Source organism: Staurois parvus, unplaced genomic scaffold (genome assembly GCF_062004578.1).
Source record: "Staurois parvus isolate SC_StPar_1 unplaced genomic scaffold, SC_StPar_1.0 ptg000708l, whole genome shotgun sequence".
Taxonomy (NCBI): Eukaryota; Metazoa; Chordata; class Amphibia; order Anura; family Ranidae; genus Staurois; species Staurois parvus.
Genome location: NW_028318504.1, coordinates 5,715,092 through 5,737,377, shown reverse-complemented (window position 1 = coordinate 5,737,377; position 22,286 = coordinate 5,715,092). Strand labels below are relative to the sequence as shown.

At 42.0% G+C, this 22,286-nt stretch overlaps 1 protein-coding gene and 1 pseudogene across 2 annotated transcripts in view; one reads left to right on the top strand and one right to left on the bottom strand.

Moving 5' to 3' along the window:
- LOC149445821 (catenin alpha-2) overlaps positions 1 to 22,286 on the bottom strand; it is an 845,912-nt gene that overhangs the window by 414,289 nt on the left and 409,337 nt on the right. The window lies entirely within an intron of this gene.
- The window catches only part of LOC149445823 (ribosome production factor 2 homolog pseudogene), a 174,133-nt pseudogene continuing 153,719 nt past the window's right edge, over positions 1,873 to 22,286 (top strand).

Here is a 22,286-nt window from a genome sequence, read left to right as displayed (position 1 = left end):
AAATATCATTTTGGCATCATAATCCTTCAAATTATGCTAAATAACTCTCAGTAAGCCTTGGTGTGTATAATGGAAATACCAAATACCAGAACATTGACTACATAAAGCAGCTTTCGTAACTTTTTTTAACATGGAGGAACCCTTGAAATAACTTTCTAGTCTCAGGGAAGTCCTGCTAATAATTACTATAGCTAACAGTACGATAGCATGATGGTCAGTGGGAAGAATGCTCCTTTCATTTGTGATCAACACACATATGTAGTAAGCAACATACATATGTAGTAAGCATATATAACATACATTGTAGTAAGCATTTCCTAGGACACATATGGGAACTTCCGATGCTGGTATCTTGCTAATAATTCTGGTTGCCTGGTTGTTATGTTGAATTTCATTCTTCTATAATTTCATAAATACAGCAGATCATGTGACTGCTTTGAAGCCCAGAGCTGCCTGGCTATAAAAAAGCAAAAATAGTTTAGCAATCTAATTTTTTTGCTAGAAGGATTACACTTGAGTTTAGAGAGACAAGTCCCCTTACTGAGACTATCTACTGTGGAAACTGTTCCAAACAAGGAGATGCCAATGGACTAGCTGCCTGAAATTTTTGTTCTCTCATATAGTGGATATTTTTCCCACTGATAACATACCATGCCTTGCTTTGCACTATGTCTCTGAGTGGAGGTGTCCATCTTGGGATAGGCAGGACCTTGCTTACTCATATCAGAGTTGCCCCTTGATGACTGGTAATCTAATGGCTGGTGGGGCAATGATCAAGAAGCAGCAGGGGAGATGGAGGATACACTGATCCATAGAATGAACGAAACAGAAGCAGAAAAATCCTTGCACTGTAGGGCCTCAGGTACAGCTTCCTCCTTGTCAAGGAGCAAAGTGAGCATTACAGTAATGAAATCACCAAATATCACCCCAAATCTGGTGAGACCAGCAGTCACAGCCAGATGTGCCTTAACCTGGCCATAGTCTAATTGAATCTCAGCCGTTTCAGCAAGGACCGGCCAAGATTCAAACCATGTATGGGCAGACTGACTGTACCCAAGTTGATCGATTGATCACCTTGTGCACGACCAGCCTGTCGGATTTCACATGTGATTATTGCTAGCAGCTATTATAGAGCCAAGCAGCAATCACTGTGTTCCCACATAGGGGATGGCTCCCCCTGCAAGCCCCTCTGGGAGAAACCAATGGCTCCACAGGAGGGAATCTTCCATCAACACAGGTTGCAGGAAACCACCTGTTGTTGCAGGAAAGAAAAGTGATCCATGTATGGCCTGCTTTAAATCTCACACTACCAGGGGTGGACTGACAACTCATAGGGCCCCTGGGCAATAGGGGATCATGGGACCCCTGTGTCCTTGCACAAACTCAAAAAAGCCTATGAAAAAGGTACCAGGGGCATCTCATGGGACCCCCTACTGACCCCAGGCCCTTGGGCAGTGCCCGAGTTTCCAAATGGTCAGTCCGCCCCTCCACACTACTGATATACAGCTATTATGCTCAAGGCACAGAAGTGGATAGGCATAGAAGTGCAATGCTTTTATTCAGTAGGAATTCAAGACAGTAGGTACATTTTTCAAAGAATGCTTTGTATTTCTAGATGTTCCCTAATAGACAGCAAATCTTCACCTTTGAAGTTCAGGTCTACTTTAATAGTTTTGATATGCAGTTCTGGGGACTAATCAGGGAAGTTATATGTTACCACTGATGAGTAGTCAACAATTTGGTACCTCTTATTTATCTTTCCAAAAGTAGAGCAGAGTGTGAGAGTTCTGTGAAATGCTCTGTGCCTGGATACTGCAAAGTACTTTTAAACATGGCCACATCCACAAAGATTTTTTGTATTTTTTTTCTAACATGAATCCAAGCCCTCAGAGACATGGCACCAACATAGTAAAACAGAACTTCTGTCAAAACCTGTTTGCACTTCCTGTCACTTTTACTAGCTATGAAAATGAGGGGAACTCCAATGCCAACAAACAGACCATTAGAGCCTTTTTAGCTGAAATTAACCCTTTAAAGGAATTCAGTACTGGGAAAACTATTGAGGCTGCTATTACTGACCCAATTCTGAAAATACTAGCTGCTTTGCAGTCTAAAATCCAGTCTAGACTTCCTTACATATTTACTCAACACAAGCATGATGCAAGTATTCTATTCTTCATGCTTGATCCAGGTTAGTGACTATAAAAGTGCTAAAACCATTGGATCAGCATGAGAGTCAGTGGACTAGTATTTCCAAAAAGTATCTACACTTCTCGCTCCGTCACAAATCTCAAAACATAAAGGTATATTCCTTGTTTTCAACTAGTGAGTGGGGTCATGCATATAATGTCCTAATACCTCTGGGCCAGTTGTATATCCAGAACGTCTAGAGCACAGATACAACTTGATTTGTAGACATGGTTATGTCAAACTCCATAGTACTTAATGGCATGTGGCTTGCAATACATTGAAACAATTGATTCTATGTGGTAGGACATGCACAGTTACCCTAGGTACCCTAAATGTGACTTAACCACTTGACCTCCAGAGGATTTACCCCCCTTAATGACCAGGCCTCTTTTTGCTACTCGGCGCTGCATTAATTCAACTGATAATTGCGCGGTCATGCAATGCTGCACCCAAACGAAATTTACATCCTTTTTTCACACAAATAGAGCTTTCTTTTGGTGGTATTTGATCACCTGTGCGCTTTTTTTTTTTCACGCTATAAACAAAAAAAGGCCAAAAAGTTTGAAGAAAAACAATATTTTTTATTTTCAGCTATAAAAAATATATAGTAAACTCAAAGTTGGTTATAAATTTAGGCCAAAATGTATTCTGCTCCATGTTTTTGGTAAAAAAAATCCCAATAAGTGTATATTGATTGCTTTGTGTGACAGTTATAGCGTCTACAAACTATGGTATAGATACTGAAATTTACGCCATTTTTCTGCTATACAGCGCTGCGCTAGTTTAACGGACAATTGCGCGGTCATGCAATATGGTACATAAATGAAATTTACGTCCTTTTTTTTCCCACAAATTGAGCTTTCTTTTGGTGGTATTTGATCGCCTGTGCGGTTTTTATTTTTTGCGCTATAAAAAAAAGGCTGACAATTTTGAGGGAAAAAAACAATATTTTGGACTTTTTGCTATAAAACATGTCCAGTAAAAAAAAAAATGCAAAAATCAAATTTAGTCATAAATTTCTGCCAAAATGCATTCTGCGACATGTCTTTGCTAAAAAAAAAAACCCAATACGTGTAAATTAATTGGTTTACGTGAAAGTTATAGCGTTTACAAATGGCGGGAAAGATACTGTGATTTTTAGGTTTTTTTTTTATACTAATAATGGCGGCGATCAGCGAATTATGGCGGCGATCAGGGACTTATGGCAGTGACCAGCGACTTATGGCGGGACTGCGGCGGACATTTTGACATTGGGGGGTACTGACTTGAGGTCACTGACATCCCCAAAAACACTAATACAGTGATCAGTGCAAAAAAAAAAAAACTGACACTGTACTAATGGCAATGGGGAGGAAGGGGTTAACGTTATTTTGCAGGGAAGGGTTATAGGAGTGAGGGGAGTGTTTTACTAGGGGGTGGGGGTGTGTACTGGGCAGGACAAGGCTCATCCTCGAGCTGACAGGGAAGTGACAGACAGCACAGCTACTGCAGCTGTGCTCTCTGTCACTGTTTGCCGCCGATCGCCAGGACATAGCCGCTAAGGAGTGGCTGTGACCCGGCGACTGACATCTGCGGCGGTGAACCGCGGGACAAATAGGGCGGCGGCGCCCCTCGCGCGCCCCCTATTTGTTTACAAAACACACGTTTTAAAACGTGGTTTTGCCTGTGAGTGCCGCCCTGCCGCTGTATATGTACAGTGGCTGGGTGGCAAGTGGTTAAAAGGGTTTGCCACTATCCTAAAATGTGGACTACATCCATTATTTGTGATATTCATGATGTAAAGAAGACATATGCTCTTTTTTGTAGGAAGGATCTACTGTGCATCACATTGGTCTACTAGAGTGCGTTTTGGTTCTATTTAACCCACTCTAATATATTTCCAGAACTGGGGGGATGCAAGATTCTTGGTTTCTCAGCACAAGTAATATGTCTGGGCATTTTTGTAATTGTAGATGGTAAGGGTGGTGACACCAATGTGGTGCCTAATATTGTTTTCCATATAGCAATTAAGAAGTGGAGCATGGACACAGAATCTGTGAAAACCCTGCAAAAGTTATATGAACTATTCCTTACCCTGTCTTAGTTCAAGTGGGCTATTGCAAGGGGAAGGGATGAACAATGGCAAAAGAAAGACCAAGGATGCAGGGATGATCAATGTCTGGGAAAAATCAGTACAGTGAAGAGAACGTGGGAGATAAATCAACTAGTTATGGTGACTTTCTTTGGTGGGTATTGTTGGTTTCCTCACTATGGGGACTGGAGAGGGATGGGAGTGTTATGCAGACCATAGACTGGCAATAAAGTGGCCGAATTTTCGACTGATAAATAAATTGGCCGATATTCGTATCGTTAGTGGGGAAATTTGTCGGCTGTTTTTTGTGATTTTGAGACTCTTAAAAAATCGCCCCTGCTGGAAAATCGTCGGCCGATTTTGTCGTGCGGCCGATTTTCACGGCAATTATGGACAAATCGTCCGACCTTTTTGCTGATTTAAAAAAAAATAGAATATGAAGAAAAGAAGAAATAGAATATCAAGAAGTAAGAATATGAATAAGAAGAAGAAAAGAAGAAAAGAAATAGAATATCAAGAAAAGAAGAAATAGAATATCAAGAAGAAAAGAAATATAATATCAAGAACAAAAGAAATAGAATATCAAGACAAAGAGGAAATAGAATATGAATAAAAAGAAGAAATAGAATATAAAGAAGAAGAAGAAGAAGAAGAAGAAGAAAAATAGAAAATCAATCCGATATTATATTTGACCTTTAAAAGTATAGCAACAGTGTATCTATTTGTATCCAAATAGAAACATCTGTATCTGAAATGGATACAAATAGATACAATGTTGCAACTTTTTCTTCTTCTTCTTCTTCTTCTTCTTCCTCTTCTGCATATTCTATTTCTTCTATTTATTCATATTCTATTTCTTCTCCTTCTGCATATTCTATTTCTTCTTTTTATTCGTATTCTATTTCTTCTTCTTCTTCTTCTTCATATTCTATTTCCTCTTCTTCTGCATATTCTATTTCTTCTTTTTATTCGTATTCTATTTCTTCTTCTTCATAATCTATTTCTTCTTCTTCTGCATATTCTATTTCTTCTTTTTATTCATATTCTATTTTTCTTCTGCATATTCTATTTCTTCTATTTATTTATATTCTATTTCTTCTCCTTCTGCATATTCTATTTCTTCTTTTTATTTGTATTCTATTTCTTCTTCTTCATATTCTATTTCTTCCTCTTCTGCATATTCTATTTCTTCTTTTTATTCATATTCTATTTCTTCTTCTTCTGCATATTCTATTTCTTCTTTTTATTCGTTTTCTATTTCTTCCTCTTCTGCATATTCTATTTCTTCTTCTTCTGCATATTCTATTTCTTCTTTTTATTCATATTCTATTCCTCTTCTTCTGCATATTCTATATCTTCTTTTTATTCGTTTTCTATTTTTGTTCCTCTTCATATTCTATTTCTTCTTCTTCTTCTGCATATATTCTATAAATTTGCCGGCCATAGACGGGACGAAAATCAGCCGACCTTTTTTTTTTACCAATAGTGGTAATGTCACCTGATTGAACGACCGATTATTCGTTTTTAAAAAAAAAAAAACGGCTGATTTTCTCCCTGTCTATGGCCTGCTTTAGTTCTACATAACGAGACAGGCACTAGTGAAAGGGGTCTGAGACCTTATTTTTCACAATAATTAGAGAACACAGTGTCACGAATGTGACTCTGGAATGTGTGGTGCACCTCTGCTTCTGCTGTAATAGGATGCTAGCAAGAAAATATGGTGGACGGACTGAGAATTTACTTTTGCCTAAGTAACTTCTTTCCCTCTGTTTAGAGTAGTAGCCACTCTCTGAACCTCCAAGCCTCATGCTCAGGTTAAATAAATATTCATCTATTTTTTATGGTTTCTCTAGGTATGTTTCCCCTGAATATTTACCATCCTGAAATTGTCCTTTAAATTTCTTATGTGTTAATATTGTACCGTACAACGTGTCCTTTTTTTTACTAGAGGTGCAGAGGTGTCCTGCAATGTTCACATTTCCGTTTGCAGTTAAAAGCAATTAAGAGCCAGCAGTTCCCAATTTCAATAAGGAAAGTAGTCTCACTCAAGAGAAAATGAGTTTAGACAGATGAAGAAACGAGCCATTGTGTCAAGACAAGAAAACATATAATTGGCTTAGATTCCACAGTAGATTTTATTATTTAAATCAGCCTGAATTCTTGTGCGCAAACCATTGCAGTTCTAAATTAGGACATCTAATTTTTGTCATCGCATAATCCCCTGGCTCGCAACACCAGTCTGTAAAAGCGTTTTTTTCCTGATGATACCTGATTAAGGTATGGGTTAGCGGTGAAGAATGTCTTGTGATTACTGGTTACATGCAGCTTTTATTGTTAAGCTCAGTAGTGCTAAAATGTTTTTGGCCTGATTACCGCTTCAAATAGTCATTATCAACTCAAAATTATAAAAAACAATTTGTTTGTAATCCAATTCACCTCTTTTCTTTCAAAAAGGGAGCTTGCTGTGGTAATTTCAATGCTCATTTCATGCTGTAATTGCTGCAACGTCTTTGGCACAAGACCATAAATAATGCAAAGTAAACTGCAGACTTACAAGTACGGTGACTGCATGACATGAAGACTAATTATTTTTAGCTTTTTTTTTTTTTAAATAATGTCCTTGTGCGACCACACATAATTTCTTTCAACTGGATTTTCAATTTTATAGTCAGGGATAAATCAACTGTCTAGAAACTTGAACCAGCAGAGGATAGGGCACTCAATATAGCCCTAGGCCCACAATTTCCAAGCAGGGGCGGACTGACCATTTGGAAATTGAGCACTGCCCGAGGGCCCGGGGTCAGTAGGGGGTCCCATGAGATGCCCCTGGTACCTTTTTCATAGGCTTTTTTGAGTTTGGCCAAGGACACAGGGGCCCCATGATCCCCTATTGCCCGGGGCCCCATGAGTTGTCATTCCACCCCTGCTTGCAAGGGGCAAACAAATATAGTTTTGGTCATTGATTAATGACTAAAGGCTTGCAAGTAGTCACAGAGGATGCAGTATTAAACCATATTCATACTTTTTAATGGGATCATGCGCGATGATCTAGCTATTGGTAAAAATTGTAAGAATTATAACTCCGGCTAATCGCACAAATGCAATCGCAGGTAAGAACATGTTCTGCATGAGGGAACCCCAATGGAAATTCCCAGAGATTACCTGTGGGATCCCCATTGAAAGCAATGGAAGGCTGACAGCTCCATCAGCTCAGCATGGCTATTTATCTGTAGTCACTCCTGGAGGGATTACCTGCAAATAATCAGCACTGGATGCAGACAGTCAGCATCCAGGACCAGTTGTTCACAGGTAATCACTGCTTGAGTGCTTAAACATAAGTAGCTACAATTGGCTGTGGGATCTGTCAGCCACACATTAAATGGGGCTCCCTCCCACAGCTAATAAGCAGGCACTCCCACTGGGGTTCCCACATGTAATCAAACATGGCCCAGTGTGAATGGGGCCTTAAGGTCAGCAGCTACAGCGATGTACACCAGCATCACCTTCTCTACCAAATGTGGTCAATGACATCTCTCAGAATTCCTGATGGGTTGGCAGTGGAGCATCATCCTCAGTGATAGGTCATTGTCAGTGAAGATGAATCTAATTCGGTGGACAATGTAATTGATTCAGGATTTATATTGTGAGTCACTGTTTACACCTATGTTTATGTGGGGTGTTTTTGCAATACAGGACTTCGTCATGGTTTGTCTGTCTATTTGTTTGTCTATTTGGATTTCACTCTTTTTGTCGAATGAGTAACATATTTCTACTCAGGGGTGGACTGACCATTTGGAAACTTGCGCACTGCCTCGAGAGCCCAAGGTCAGAAAGGGGCCCCATGAGATGCCCCTGGTACCTTTTTCATAGGCTTTTTTGAGTTTGGGCAAGGACACAGGGGCCCCAAGATCCCCTATTGTCCGGGGCCCCATCAGTTGTCAGTCCGCCCCTGTTCCTACTCATTCCCCTAGAGCAGTGTACTGTTGGCCTCTTAAGTGTGGCAGGATGAGGACGAGCCTCTTGTCAATGCAACATGGAGATAAGGTGCCTTGGAAGGGGGGGGGGGCTTTAGCTTTCCCTCCCGTAAGGTACCCTCTCGATGTCAAAATGCATGTGGCCTGGTAAAATTCAGGAAAGGGGGAGGGGTGCATGCTTGCTGCTCACCCTTTCCTGGCCATCCATTCTGGTTTGAATCATAGATGTCAATTATGGATACCATTACATTCTTCCATAACCTCATGTGCAGTTTTAAGGTATTCCCCAAACATGTTATTTAAAGGTTTTGTGCTTTTAATGTTGCTTTTTAACCCTTTGAGGACTAAGGGATGTATTTGTCCCATGTTTTTAATTGCGTGTATCATCTGATTAAGAACTTAAAACTCTTTTTTTTTTTTTGGGTTTGAGTCAAAATATTAGTTCTAATCAACAAACAACAAATGGATCTAGTTTTTTGCCAATTATTTCATGCAATGGCTTAGTTACAGCAACTGAAGTGTACAAACTTTAAAAAAAAAATTGATACTTTTGGAGTTCCAAAATCTTACGGTCCTCAAAGGGTTAAGCCACATTAATGAACCCGTCCCACTGAAGGGTATTTTTTTTAATTATCTTCACATTGGCACATGTTCCCAATGGTAGTGCTTAGCTATCCATGTACCTTTTTACCAATAGCTTGCAAACTAGCCTTAAAAAAGGCTAAAAATGGTAAAAAAAACTTCAGTAGGGCTTGGTCCTATGGGTTCCACTGGTTTCCCCGAACCTCCTGTGAACCAAACTTTGCTTAGTTTACTTATTCCTAGCTTTAACATTCTGCGTTAGGTCAAACTGAGTAACTTTTTCTGATTTTGGCACAGTTAAAGTGTTTGCTGGACTGCATTAGTAGCTCACTATTTGGCATCACTCATTGCCTGGAATTGCTCTTCAATAATAGCTATTGCTGGACTGAGGACCAAAGCCTGCTTATACCATTGTTTATACTACTCTTTTATGCTGGAAATCCTTAATTACCATTGTTACACAGCATCTTGGGACTGACGCTAACTAATAATAATGCACTTGTAAATATAACTGGTCTCAGGCTGCTGCTTATTATCATTTCTGCTCTGTGTACTTCCCTGCTGATGCCAACTTATTATATTACTAAGTGTACAGAGGTTATTACAAAGAACTTTTATGGAATATTGTTTGTGGATTCACAAAGGCAGTTTGGACTGTAACAGAACAAGTAATTTATCCGTTATCATATACTAATGCTGGCAGCTGGTATGGTACTTTTCCAGGCAACAGAGGTTTGCATCATTAATTTGCACACTCCAAAGGTTGGCAGTATATATTTACAGAGATCGCAGGTTGGCATTGGACAATTTTTTGACAGATGCTAGAGGCTGGCACTTGGGTTTCCAGGCACTGCTGTATTTTTTTCAAAATTCTAAATATAATAAAGATTCCTTATTTGCTTTTGGCCCGACCTTCTCTAGCGCTCCTCCTGACATACAGGATAACAAAGAAAATTTTGGCAAATTTGATGTTTCTCAATAGAACAAAAGAAGAGACTAGGTTGTTGGCCTGGTATTCCATAAAGCTGACTGACTTAACTGAAAATAAATCCATCCCATCTTGACCTTCCTGCCCTATAGCAATGGTAAAAAAGAAAAAAAAAATCACAAGGTCAAATACTGGATGACATATATATGATCTCTGCTGTTGGGGAATTGTAGAGCAGGGGTGGACTGACCATTTGGAACTCGGGCACTGCCCCAGGGCCCGGGGTCAGTAGGGGGCCCCATGAGATGCCCCTGGTACCTTTTTCATAGACTTTTTTGAGTTTGGGCAAGGACACAGGGGCCCCATGATCCCCTATGAGTTGTCAGTCCGCCCCTGTTGTAGAGTTAAGGCTGGAACCAATGAGTAGGTGGTTCTGGCCAAATGTAAGACCAAAAGTCCATTGTGCAGATTACGAGTTATATTGTGGGTTTTTTTTGGATGCATGTTTATTTTTATTCACAGTATGGTTAACTGAACGTTGGTATATTGCATGTTTATTGTTTATTCAGGGAATGAATAATTTTTAAAAATAGGAGCACTGCATTATTCACACTTTTTTTCTTAGAAGTTATCACAGGTTTATTTTAAGTGCAGCGGCCGGGGGAGGGGGGAGTGGAGAAAATATATATACATTATATATATTTATACCTCTGTATGCCAGCTCAGAGCTGGTATTAATTACTGCAGTTTCCTAATCTGCAAACTGGTGTTGATTCTATTAAAATCTCTCGCTTCCATAGTGAAGTTTCATCAGTTCTTAACCTCTTGTTGCCCAAATCACACATATGTGTGGCAGCGTAGAGCATGGGCTTTAATGTCCACACATCACACATGCCACATATGAGAGCGCACTCACTGCACTGTCCTCGCTGTCAAAGACAGCTCTTGGTCAGTACTAATGATAGGGAACTGGCAGTACCTGCTCCCAATCATGTGACCACTGTAACAGCCAATCACATGATTAGGCAGGGTTTCCCACCTCCCATGTGTAGTAGGCCAGGTAAACGGATCCCAGGGCTTGCGGGAAGGGGTTTAGGTGGTGGTACCTGAATTAGTCTTGAGTCCATAATGTTACCAAAACTGGTGCAAAGGATTGCCTGATTCAGGCACAGGTAGGTTTAAAGGGTTATGTTCACCTTTCCATAAAAAATTTAAAGGTGAACTAATACTGGATACCCTCCCCATCCCCCTCTGTACTTATCTCTGGAGTTGCTGAGTTGTCAGCACCCCCTCAATTGGTCCAGCGGTCTGCCAATTTGAAATCTTAGCTCTTTTTTCCTATTCTCCATACAGTGCTTCCGGGACGAACCAGATCAACTCACTGTGAAAGGACTGGCCAAATTAGCATTGTTCTGGTCCATCCTGGAAGCACTCCACAGAGAAGAGGTGAAGAGAGGAAATTTCAAACCTCCAGATCTCTGGATAGCTACCTCAGAGGTAAGTGGACTGGGCATAGGTGGAGTGGGGATGGTTAGTTCACCATTACAATTGTTCTGCAAAGGTGAAACTTACACTTTAAAGGGAACTACTGCCAGAAAAGTGTTGTTATGGCTTTATTGAATGCACCAAAATAATTGTTACAATAAAAGTCATTAATGGCTAATCAAAGATGTATATATTATTGAACTGCAGGCGCTAACATTATGAACATAACCCCTCAGTGCGTGTTATAACATTGAGCAGCCATTCTCAACCAGGGTTCCTCAAAGGCTCAGGGTTCCTTGAGCTATGACCTTCCATCTGATGATGCCTGCATAGTTCCAGTTCCAATGCCACTTGGCAGAGCCAGCAGCGTAATTGCAAAGGTGTAATTCTGGCCACCCAGTAAAGGAGGCATTCTTCCCACTTACTACCATCAATGTAAGGAGAATTTTCCCAATAACTCCCAATGGACTGATCTTACCAGGGATTCCCTGAAGCCTGAAAATAATTCCAACGTGTTCCTGAGATAAAGGGGTTGAGAAAGGCTGGTGTAGAGTGCCATAGGATCTTCTTGTTTTGACTAAAAGATAAGTGTATGTTGCTTCTGATACTTCTCCCAGAATTTTTAAAGCATCCCAAAATTTTGAGTCTGCTTTAATTCTGACTTTCCTGTGTTTAGAGAGGCAGACAGAGAAAGTTTGTATGTGCAAAAAAAAAAAAAAAGTCTTTATCAAGCTGCGTAAATCTACTGCTTGCAATCTATTTACCTGAACGACCGTTGGCGCACCAGCTCCTTTCAATACAGTTTGAAGAAATCATTTCAACTTTCACAAGTCATCCAGAGGAACATTGTATTAGGCAATGTAATTTATAGCAGCTTTTAATAAGGTAATTTAGAGGGAATTATTTACAAATGAAAAATAGTAAATCTGCTGTGTGTGATATAATCACTTTGATTGCACTCTTCTAATTAAGACATTGCTGTCTGTCGAGGTTCTTTTTTTTCCCAGGCTGAACCCAGATAATTATATGCCTTTATTTACGATAAAATATTGCCATTAATCACTGAAATATAGACTAATTGTATCATTTTGCTTTGCTTCAAAGTGTGAGGAGTGAGCATCAGGAGGAGACACATGCATTTCTATTACACATGTATATTGGAGGACACAAGGGCTTTAATAATGTAATTTGAAATCCAAAGAAAACTGCAATTGCTTATATAATTTATTTTTTTTACTTCCAAAGTTTAGGGTGGTGTTTCCAAACTGGAGTGGCGCGGCACCGTGGGGTGTCATTTGGGTTCCCCTGGGGTACTGCGAGCATGAGTTGCCATGGTGTGGACAGGCCCCCCGCCAGCATCATAGCAACCATTGATGCACTGGGGCAGGATACACAGTGTCATTTGTTTCTATGGTGTTAACCGCGGACTAAGCAGGGCAATGCATTATGATGATCCAGGGTACACAGGGCCAAATCCAGCATTCAGAACATAATGATAGGGGGACTGTGTGATTGAGGGTCTCTGTGATGGGGGGACCATGTGATTGAGGGGATTCTGTGATGGGTGGACTGTGTGGTTGGGGGGGTCTCTGTGATGGGGTGGATGTGTGACTGGGTGGTTCTGTGATGGGGGACTGTGTGATTGAGGGGCTCTGTGATGGGGGGCTGTGTAACTAAGGAGCTCCATGATGGGGGGGGGGAGACTGTGTAATTGTAAGGCTCTGTGATGGGGGGACTGTGTGATTGAGGGGATTCTGTGATGGGGGGACCATGTGATTGAGAGGATTCTGTGATGGGTGGACTGTGTGGTTGGGGGGTCTCTGTGATGGGGTGGATGTGTGACTGGGTGGTTCTGTGATGGGGGACTGTGTGATTGAGGGGCTCTGTGATGGGGGGCTGTGTAACTGAGGAGCTCCATGATGGGGGGGGGGGAGACTGTGTAATTGTAAGGCTCTGTGATGGGGGGACTGTGTGATTGGAAGACTCTGTGACGGGGGGACTGTGTGATTGGAAGGCTCTGTGATGGGGGACTGTGTGATTGGAAGGCTCTGTAAAGGGGAGGACTTTGTGATTGAGGGGCTCTCTGATGGGGGCTGTGTAATTGGGGGGTTCTGTGATGGGGGACTGTGTAATTGTGGGGTTCTGTTTCGGGGGAGACTGTGTGATTGGGAGGATTTGTGATGGGGGATTGTGTGATTGTACGGGTTCTGTGATGGAGGCTATGTAATTGGGGGGCTCTGTGATAGGGGACTGTGTGATTGGGGGCTCTGAGATCAGGAAAATCTGTCACAGGGGGACTCTGATGTGATGAGAGGACTCTAATGTGCTGTCATGGGGCTACTCTGATGACATGGGTGCTCTCATGTATATGGGGGACTATGATGTGATGAGGGACTCTGGAAGTACATACAGGGGGGACCCCTAATGAAATGAGAGGATCTCAAGTATAGGAAAGTCTCTGATGAGTTTGGGCCCACTGATGTGATGGGGGTCTCTGTTGTGAAGTGGGTCCTCTGATGAGATGAGGCACTCATGTATAAGCTCTGGTGGTGGCCCTTTGACTTCCCTAATTTACTAGGGTGATTTGCTAATGAAGTAGAGAATTTTCAGCTTGTCCATTTAGCTTAGTGGATATGGTATGGTATGGCCATGTGCAAGGAAAGAACAAGGTACGTGTACATGGTTAGATGAATGAAGTGAACACAGCTACACGTCATTCAATAAACTATATAATGTTTGGTACACACAATTAGACAATCGGATGAAAAGAATCGTATTTGGAGAGACCATCTGATAGTCTGATCGTTGGTACACAGTTTTCGAAAGCCGATCACGACAGTTTATGTGAAATTATACGAAGAGACAAGCATAAAAATGTTTCTTGTACAATACTACAATGAACGGTTTTCATTTAACCAGCACAGTATTTGTCAGTAAAAAATCAAGTGAACCTCTACACTGTTATTTTATGACATTGCTTGTCCTGAACCTATGCAGTTTTACCATCGATGTACCCTTTTGTTATGTTTTTTTTTCTTTTCTTTTTATCTTTTTCAAACATACTGTTTGCACATTTACATGAAAACCAATAAAAATTGTTAATACAAAAAAATTGAGTGACCAAGACCGTGCATGCTTGTAAACAAAAGAATACATTACAATACAATACAATACACTACATCACTTCTGAAGTTGTGTTCTGTGGTACGAGAATTTTCGTAACTCTAGTAACCTTTGTTAGACTAGCATGCAAAAATGAAAAAAAAAAAGGCAATTATTCATTCGATATTCTCATTGTGTGTACTAGGCTTTAGGCTTCATTTAGACGTGAAGTTGGGGTGGGAGGGCAGCAAAAAGGCACGGTTGAGCCATGTTTTTGCCACCCACCAACCACCTCCCTTAAGCTGCAATAGGAAGCGGACTGGGGTGTTTACATGCTTCATTTCACTCTGGTGGTAAAGTTTACCCAACTTGTATTGATTGGCAAGCAGCAAGCCTGCCTAACGGTACACACTCAAGCAAATGGAGATGTGCCACAAACACTTTGCAACAGCATGCAATGCATACAGTTGTGCCGTGCTTGTCAGCAAAAATGGGGTTAAAACAAGCAGCGAGGAGGCATCGCATTGCTTCCTTACTACCTGTCAGTAGCCTCTGAAGCGTGATCCAAATGCGGATCTGGCTTCAGAGGAAGGGGAGATTTAGATGCATTCAAAAAAATATTCTAAAAAGAATCAAATATCCCCCTCATGAAACAAATCCCTAATTGGAATACATAAATAACTCACACCCCTTATAAGTGATAATAAATAATAGTCCAATCAACAATACTCATAACAGTGTCCAGTGCCTCAATAGTCCAAACCAATATTAGAAAGATGAATGTAATAAACTTGAACTTTCTTATAGTGTTGATTCCTTCCGGTGACTTTTATGAAGACCTCAAAAATAAAAAAATAAAAATAAAATAGTGTATTACCATAATACCAAGGGAAAGAAAAAAAATATATATATAAAAATAAAAAAAATATAAAAATAAAAATATAAATATATAACAAAAATAGTGAAACACTCGTGAGAAATTGCAAACAACACTCATGCCAATTAGTGATGTGTTTCACTCAGTGAAAACCACTACAAAAGTGTGACACTTCTAGGGAGTAAGGCACAGGGGAGGACTGATCATTTGGAAACTTGGGCACTGCCCGAGGGCCTGGGGTCAGTAGGGGGCCCCATGAGATGCCCCGGCTTCCTTTTCATAGGCCTTTTTGAGTTTGGGCAAGGACACAGGGGTCCCATGATCCCCTATTACCCGGGGACCCCATGAGTTGTCAGTCCACCCCTAGTAGGGGGCCCCATGAGATGCCACTGGTACCTTTTTCATAGGCTTTTTTGAGTTTGGGCAAGGACAAAGGGGCCCCATGATCCCCTATTGCCCGGGGGCCCCATGAGTTGTCGGTCCGCCCCTGGTAAGGCATATATACCCTTACCAAAGATAAAAGAGAAAACGCCTTAAGATGACAGTTGCAGAAATCACCCAACAAATTTCTTTCTCCTCCTTTGCTATTGCAGAGTAACACTGTATTACCATCCCTCCATGGTTATCTGTAAGTCTTGATCCAAATATTCAAGGGCTGAAAGTTTTTTCTAATTTGAATCCAGAGAGGGATTGTGTTTTTGTGAGATATACCATATTCACATTTTGGTTTTTATAGATTTAGATGCATGTCTAAATCTACCCTTAGTGCCGGTTTACACCATTCCCGTATCTGAATCCCACAGGAATGCACTGTGTGTTTCTGAGATTTAACACGCATGCAAAACATGCTGCTTTTGCAATCTGCAGCCGTTGTCAATAAAAACATAATGACACCCCAAACGCAGGTTGTAAATGCAGTGCGTTTGCCCACACCTGCCCGCACTGGATCACATAGTACTTTTGTACCATGCGGTCCAGTTACAGTGCATTTTAACCTCCCTGGTGGTATGATTATTTCAGATTTTGGTGCTGAAAGCGGTACCATTTTTTTGCATGGAAATATGTATTTTTTTTATTGTAGGCCTGTAATTTAGGAATAATTCACTGAAATCTGTCCAAATAACAGTCTAGTAAACATTACGGATATGATAAAACTTGAAACACAAAATCATAAATTATAATTTAATAAATAATCATAAAAAATAATAATATAATAATTATACATTTAATTAAATAATATAATCAAACCAAAAACACTGAAATTTGAAATATAGCGCCAAGTTCGCACATCGCTGAGCAAAGTCGCAGAATCGTTTTCAGTGTCTGATGAGGAATTTCCCCCACAAATCATTATCACTCAATTCTGCAAGTGATTCTGATTTACTATCGCTGTTCTCTAGCCGGTCTAAAACCGCTTTTGACATAAAGGGACTCTTTTTGGACGCCATGGACTTTTCTCAGTTTCCAGGCAGAAAGAACAGTCAAAATGCAGACAGGGGACAGGACAAAGCATTCGGGACAAAATGTATGTGAAATGTTTTGAAACAGCAATGTTTTACTATGTAATAATCATTTTTAAAAAAAATGACATTTTTAGAAAAATGTCAAATTTGCCTCCGGTTCCGGCGCCCGTACGTCCCGACGTCACAGGGACCGGAACACGGAAGCTGTATGCCGGCATCGGCCGGAGGAGATGGCCGGGGACGCTGCAGGGGACACATCGCGGGAGCGAAGGACAAGGTAAGCTTTGCAGGGACTCCCTATGCAACGCTGCATGGTAAGCCTGAGTGTAGCTCGGGGTTACCGCTTTTGGTACTGAAACTTTACCCCGAACTACACTCGGGAATACCGCCAGGGGGGTTAAACCTTAGTGCATGCACTACTTTTGGCATGGTGATGTGCAATCTGAGACCACTCAAAATGAATGTGCTTCTAATCGCACCACAAAGAGCTGCATGTGAATTGTACATGAACGCACGGCGTGTTCCTCTGCAATTCAAGCCAGTCCTTAAAGTAAAACTGAAGACAAAACTTTTTTTTAGTTTTTAATAGAGTGGAGACGGATTAGAACACCTTTCAGTTGCCTTTTGTTCACAGCATGCGACTGCATCATTTGAAAGAAAAAGAGAAAATTGCAAGAACAGTGTGCACCTAACCCACCTGACATTATATCGCTCACATTCGCCATCCACCCACCTTCTAATTCCTGTAGTAAAACACTTGCCTGTTCTCCATTTTTTTACTCTAGTACATTTCAGTCAATTCTCCCTAGAAATGGCCAATTTAATTCTTAATGAGAGTTCGAAAAAAAAAAATTAAAAATAACATTGAGATGATATCTAGTGACTGCACAACTTTCTGTACTTTTTTTTTACAACGGTTTGTTTGTCTAATAGCCTAAAATTGACCAAAATTAATAACAGGATCTAATCCCCCCCCCCTGCAGGTGTGTCCCCATCAGGGGCGGACTGACCATTTGGAAACTCGGGCATTGCCCGAAGGCCCAGGGTCAGTAGGGGGCCCCATGAGATGCCCCTGGTACTGTTTTCATAGGCTCTTTTGAGTTTGGGCAAGGACACAGGGGCCCCATGATCCCCTATTGCCCGGAGGCCCCATGAGTTGTCAGTCTGCCCCTGGTCCCCATAGTAAGCGGCTTCCTTTGGTGGTGCACCGAGAAGAGGGGGAGCCAGGAGAGCTGTCAGCTAATCTAAGCTTTTAAGAGATCACGTGCCTATTTGCCTTGAGATCCCAAAGCAAATATTTCTCCAATACAAGTAAACACTTCAATGGGTTATATTATTATTTTCTACAGTGGTTCTCAACCTTTTTTTAGTCAAGGCACCATTTAAAATTATACACAATCTCGAGGCACGCCATTCTAAAATGTAAAAAACTAAACTAATAGTTTTACATAATGCAGCAACATTCACATGTAAGACATCCAACGTTAGACATGATTTATTCTCCCAAAGCAAATACACTTTTGCACACTGGTATGACCAATATTAGTGTTTCTCTTCTCTCTCTTTAATGTGACCCCAGTGTTACTTGCGAAGTGGGGCAACTAAGGATATCCTCAGTTGCCCGATGTCCTCCTTATCTACCTATGACATCATTGGCTGTTGGAGCACCAGCATCTGGCTTGCACGGTGCCTAAGGTTGTGATCGGGGCGGACTGACCATTTGGAAACTCGGGCACTGCCCGAGGGCCCGGGGTCAGTAGGGGGCCCCATGAGATGCCCCTGGTACCTTTTTCTTAGGCTTTTTTGTGTTTGGGCAAGGACACTGGAGCCCCATGATCCCTTATTGCTCGGGGGCCCCATGAGTTGTCAGTCCGCCCCTGGTTGTGATGCTGCACAATTAAAACCTGTAGTTTTGTGTAACAAAAAAAAAATGCAGTCTTCACTCACCTGCCAGCTTGTTGACAATTTTTGGACAGTTTGAGGCAGTTTTTAGGCATTTTGCCAGGGCATCCCTGATGGATTCAGAAAATATCCCAGGGTGCCATGGCACTCTGTTTGAAATAGGAGGATTTAGCATGCTCAAATTTAAAGAGACACTGTCATCTGCCCATTCAGTGACATTGCCTCCTGATAGTACCCCCAGCAAGGTACCAGTCCAAACTCCCATTCCACCTCCCTGCTACAGGAATCCACCTTACGTATAAGATAGGGTCAGAGCTTGCTCAGGTGGATGAAATGACAGTGTTTTGGTCTTGTGATTGACCGCTTAGGCCCAAGCACCGCCACATGGAGGAGGGACATATTCTCAACTAGAAGCCAGGAGATGATGAGGGATTATGGGTGGGTGAGTATACTTTATTGGGAAAGTAGGATATTAAGATGCGCTTACTTTAGTGTCAATCAGTAGGTAACAGTGCTTCTTTAACCACTTACCTACCGGGCACTTATACCCCCTTCTTTACCAGGCCAATTTTCAACTTTCAGCGCTGTCGCACTTTGATTGACAATTGCACGGTCATGCAAGATTGTACCCATATGACATTTTTATCATTTTTTTCTCACAAATAGAGCTTTCTTTTGGTGGTATTTAATTGCTGCTGGGCTCTTTACTTTTTGCGCTATGAACAAAAAAAGTGCAAAAAATGTGAAAGAAAAATTTTTTTCTTTGTTTCTATTATAACATTTTTCAAACAGGTAATTTTTCTCCTTCACTGATGTGCGTTGATGAGGCAGCACTGATAGGCAGCACTGATATGCAGCACTAATGAGGTGGCACGAATAGGCGGCACTGATAGGCAGCACTAATGAGGCGGCACGGATAGGCGGCACTGATAGGCGGCACTGATAGGTGGCATTGATAGGTGGCACTGATGATGGGTACTGATAGACAGCACTGATAGGTGGCACTGACTGACATCACTGCTGGGCACTGACTGGCGGCTCTGCTAGGCATTGACTGGCGCAACTGATGGGCACTGACTGGCAAAACTGCTGGACACTGATTGGTGGCACTGACTGGCAGCACTGCATTGATGGGAACTGGTGGGTGGCACTGGTGGGCACAGGTGGGTGGCACTGCTGGGAACAGGTAGGTGGCACTTCTGGGCACAGGTAGGTGGCACTGCTAGGCACAGGTGGGTGCACTGCTGGGTGGCACTGCTGGGCACTGGTGGGTGGCACCGCTGGGCACTGGTGGGCAGCACTGCTGGGCGGAACTGGTGGGTGGCACTGCTGGGCGCCGATCATCAGGGCACTGATCATCAGTTTCCTGATGATCGGTGCCGATCCCTGCTCTGACAACTGCCGATTCTCGGCAGTACTTTTCTCGCGCTCTGACAGCATGAGGAAAGTGCAGCCGAGAATCGGCAATTGCATTTCCAGGTGATCAGCGTGTCATTGGACACGGCTGATCACGTGGTAAAAGGCCGCTTTGATTGGCCTTTTACCACATCAGCTGTGTCCGTAGGAGAGCGTGTTTCAGGAGGATTTCATATGATGCCCTCCCAGAACTGGCCGGCCGCAATGTAGCCGTCATTGCGGTTCACAAGAAGTTAATGCAGGCCATAGATTATGCAAATTTCACAGTCAGTGTTGAAGTGGGAATCCCCCCAACAGAGCTATTGTGTTCTCACAGCTGTGGGGTGCAGGGGGTTGTCCCTGCTGGGAGAACAGAACAAGAGGTTAGAGTCACTGGCAATAATCACATGATAGAAATCTGACAGGCTAGTTGTACTGATGTTGATCGATGGATCAACTTTGATACAATCAGCTCATAGATGGATCATATCTTGGCTTGTCCCTGCTGAACCAGCTGAGATTTAAAGTGGTTCTAAAGGATAGGAGCCAGGAGCGCCAATCAGCCTGCCCGTAGATGGATCATATCTTGCCTTGTCCCTGCTGAACCAGCCGAGATTTAAAGTGGTTCTAAAGCCTAAACATTTTTTACCTTAATGCATTCCTTGCATTAAGTTAAAAAATGTTTAGGCATCAGTTTTGGCACCTCACTCCCCCGTTATACTTACCTCAGCTCTCATTTAATCCTGCTCTGTGCACGTCTGCAGGACTTCTCTCCCCTCACTTCTGTGTGTCACTGCCTTTGCTGGGGCACCAGGAGCCATTGGCTCCGGCTTCTTTCAATCAAATCCAGTGATGAGGGAGCGGGGGTGAATCCTGCTGTCTGTGTCAATGGACATGGCAGTGGGGCACGGGAGTGAACATGCACAAGTGCCCCCATGGGAAGCAGCTTTACTTTGGGGGCACTTGGTGAAGAGTAGGAGCCAGGAGCGCCAGTGGGGGACCCTAGAAGAGGAGCTTCAGGGCTGCTCTGTGCAATGGAATTGCAAGTATAGCATATAATAGGTAAGATTAGAGATGGTGGTTATTTTAGAAAAAAATAAAATCTTTTACAATCGCTTGTAGACAGCAGGGTTGGGCAGGGTGTGATACCATGTTTTCACAAAAGTTCTCTTTTTGTCATCCTGAGTTTAAAATGAATAATTTCTTATGCACTGTTGCGGAGCTCAAAGCAACTGATAACAAAATCAGAATAACAATGACTCGAAGAGATTATTGGGACAGCTAACACTTAACATTTTGGCCATTAAAAACTTTCCAGCTCTGCGTTCCCCAGCGTCAGGAGAATTAGCATATTTCATTATCTGTGATTAGGCCTCCGCATGTCTGAATACCCCCCTTTTCAAAGCCACTTTCTACCCATCAGAATAAGAGGCAAGCAAATGACAATGGCATCAATACATAAAAGCAGAAAGGTTTAGCCGTATGTTCAAGGTCCACTGACTCGTCCTATGGTCTGTTAATTTCATATTGTCACTTATGGCAGATAAACAGCCGTTTCCAATAAAAGGGAAATTACTGAGCCACTTGTGAGGTCATGATAAGTGCCATTTTTCTGGTGTTGCCTTTTTTTTGGAGTGGCACAGTGTAAAATGAATTCAATATTACGACAAGCAGAATTAGCAGGGTCCATAGCAGGTCAGGAATGATTACTTTTAGTGGTCAAGAAAGAAGGTGAGATTTGATAAAATACTAAAGAGGGCTTTTTATATTTTAGTCTATTGGTGCTGGTGAATCAATCCTATCAATCAATCAATCCAATCAATCTCTACAATATATTAATAATAGATTAAAAAAAGACTACTGTATCTTTAAAACAGGGTGAGATGAAACAGATCAGTGAAGGATTATGAAAGGTGATATACCTGTTTACTATACAATACTAGGCGGAGCCAGGACAAGGGGTGGGCAGCAGGGGCAGCTGCCCTGAACGCAGCAGTATTGAGGACACAACCTCAATGAATGCATATTTCACCCCAGTGGCTGGCATCCATTGGGCTGCCACATCATGTCACTGCTGTCACACTGTGCTCCAACATGCCCACTCTCCATCCCATCCACCCACAGCTAACACAAAAAAATATGCTATGCATGCCTAAAAAAACCTTCTAGCTGCTAAGCAAGCAATCAGCAAAGCATGCTAATCATGCGCAGCCAGAGCAAGGGGGCAGAGAATGGGCGCAGGGTGGTACACCTATTCTGTTGCATACATTAGCTCAAGGTAAAGGGGGCTCACTTCTACATCCTTGCCCTGGGTGCT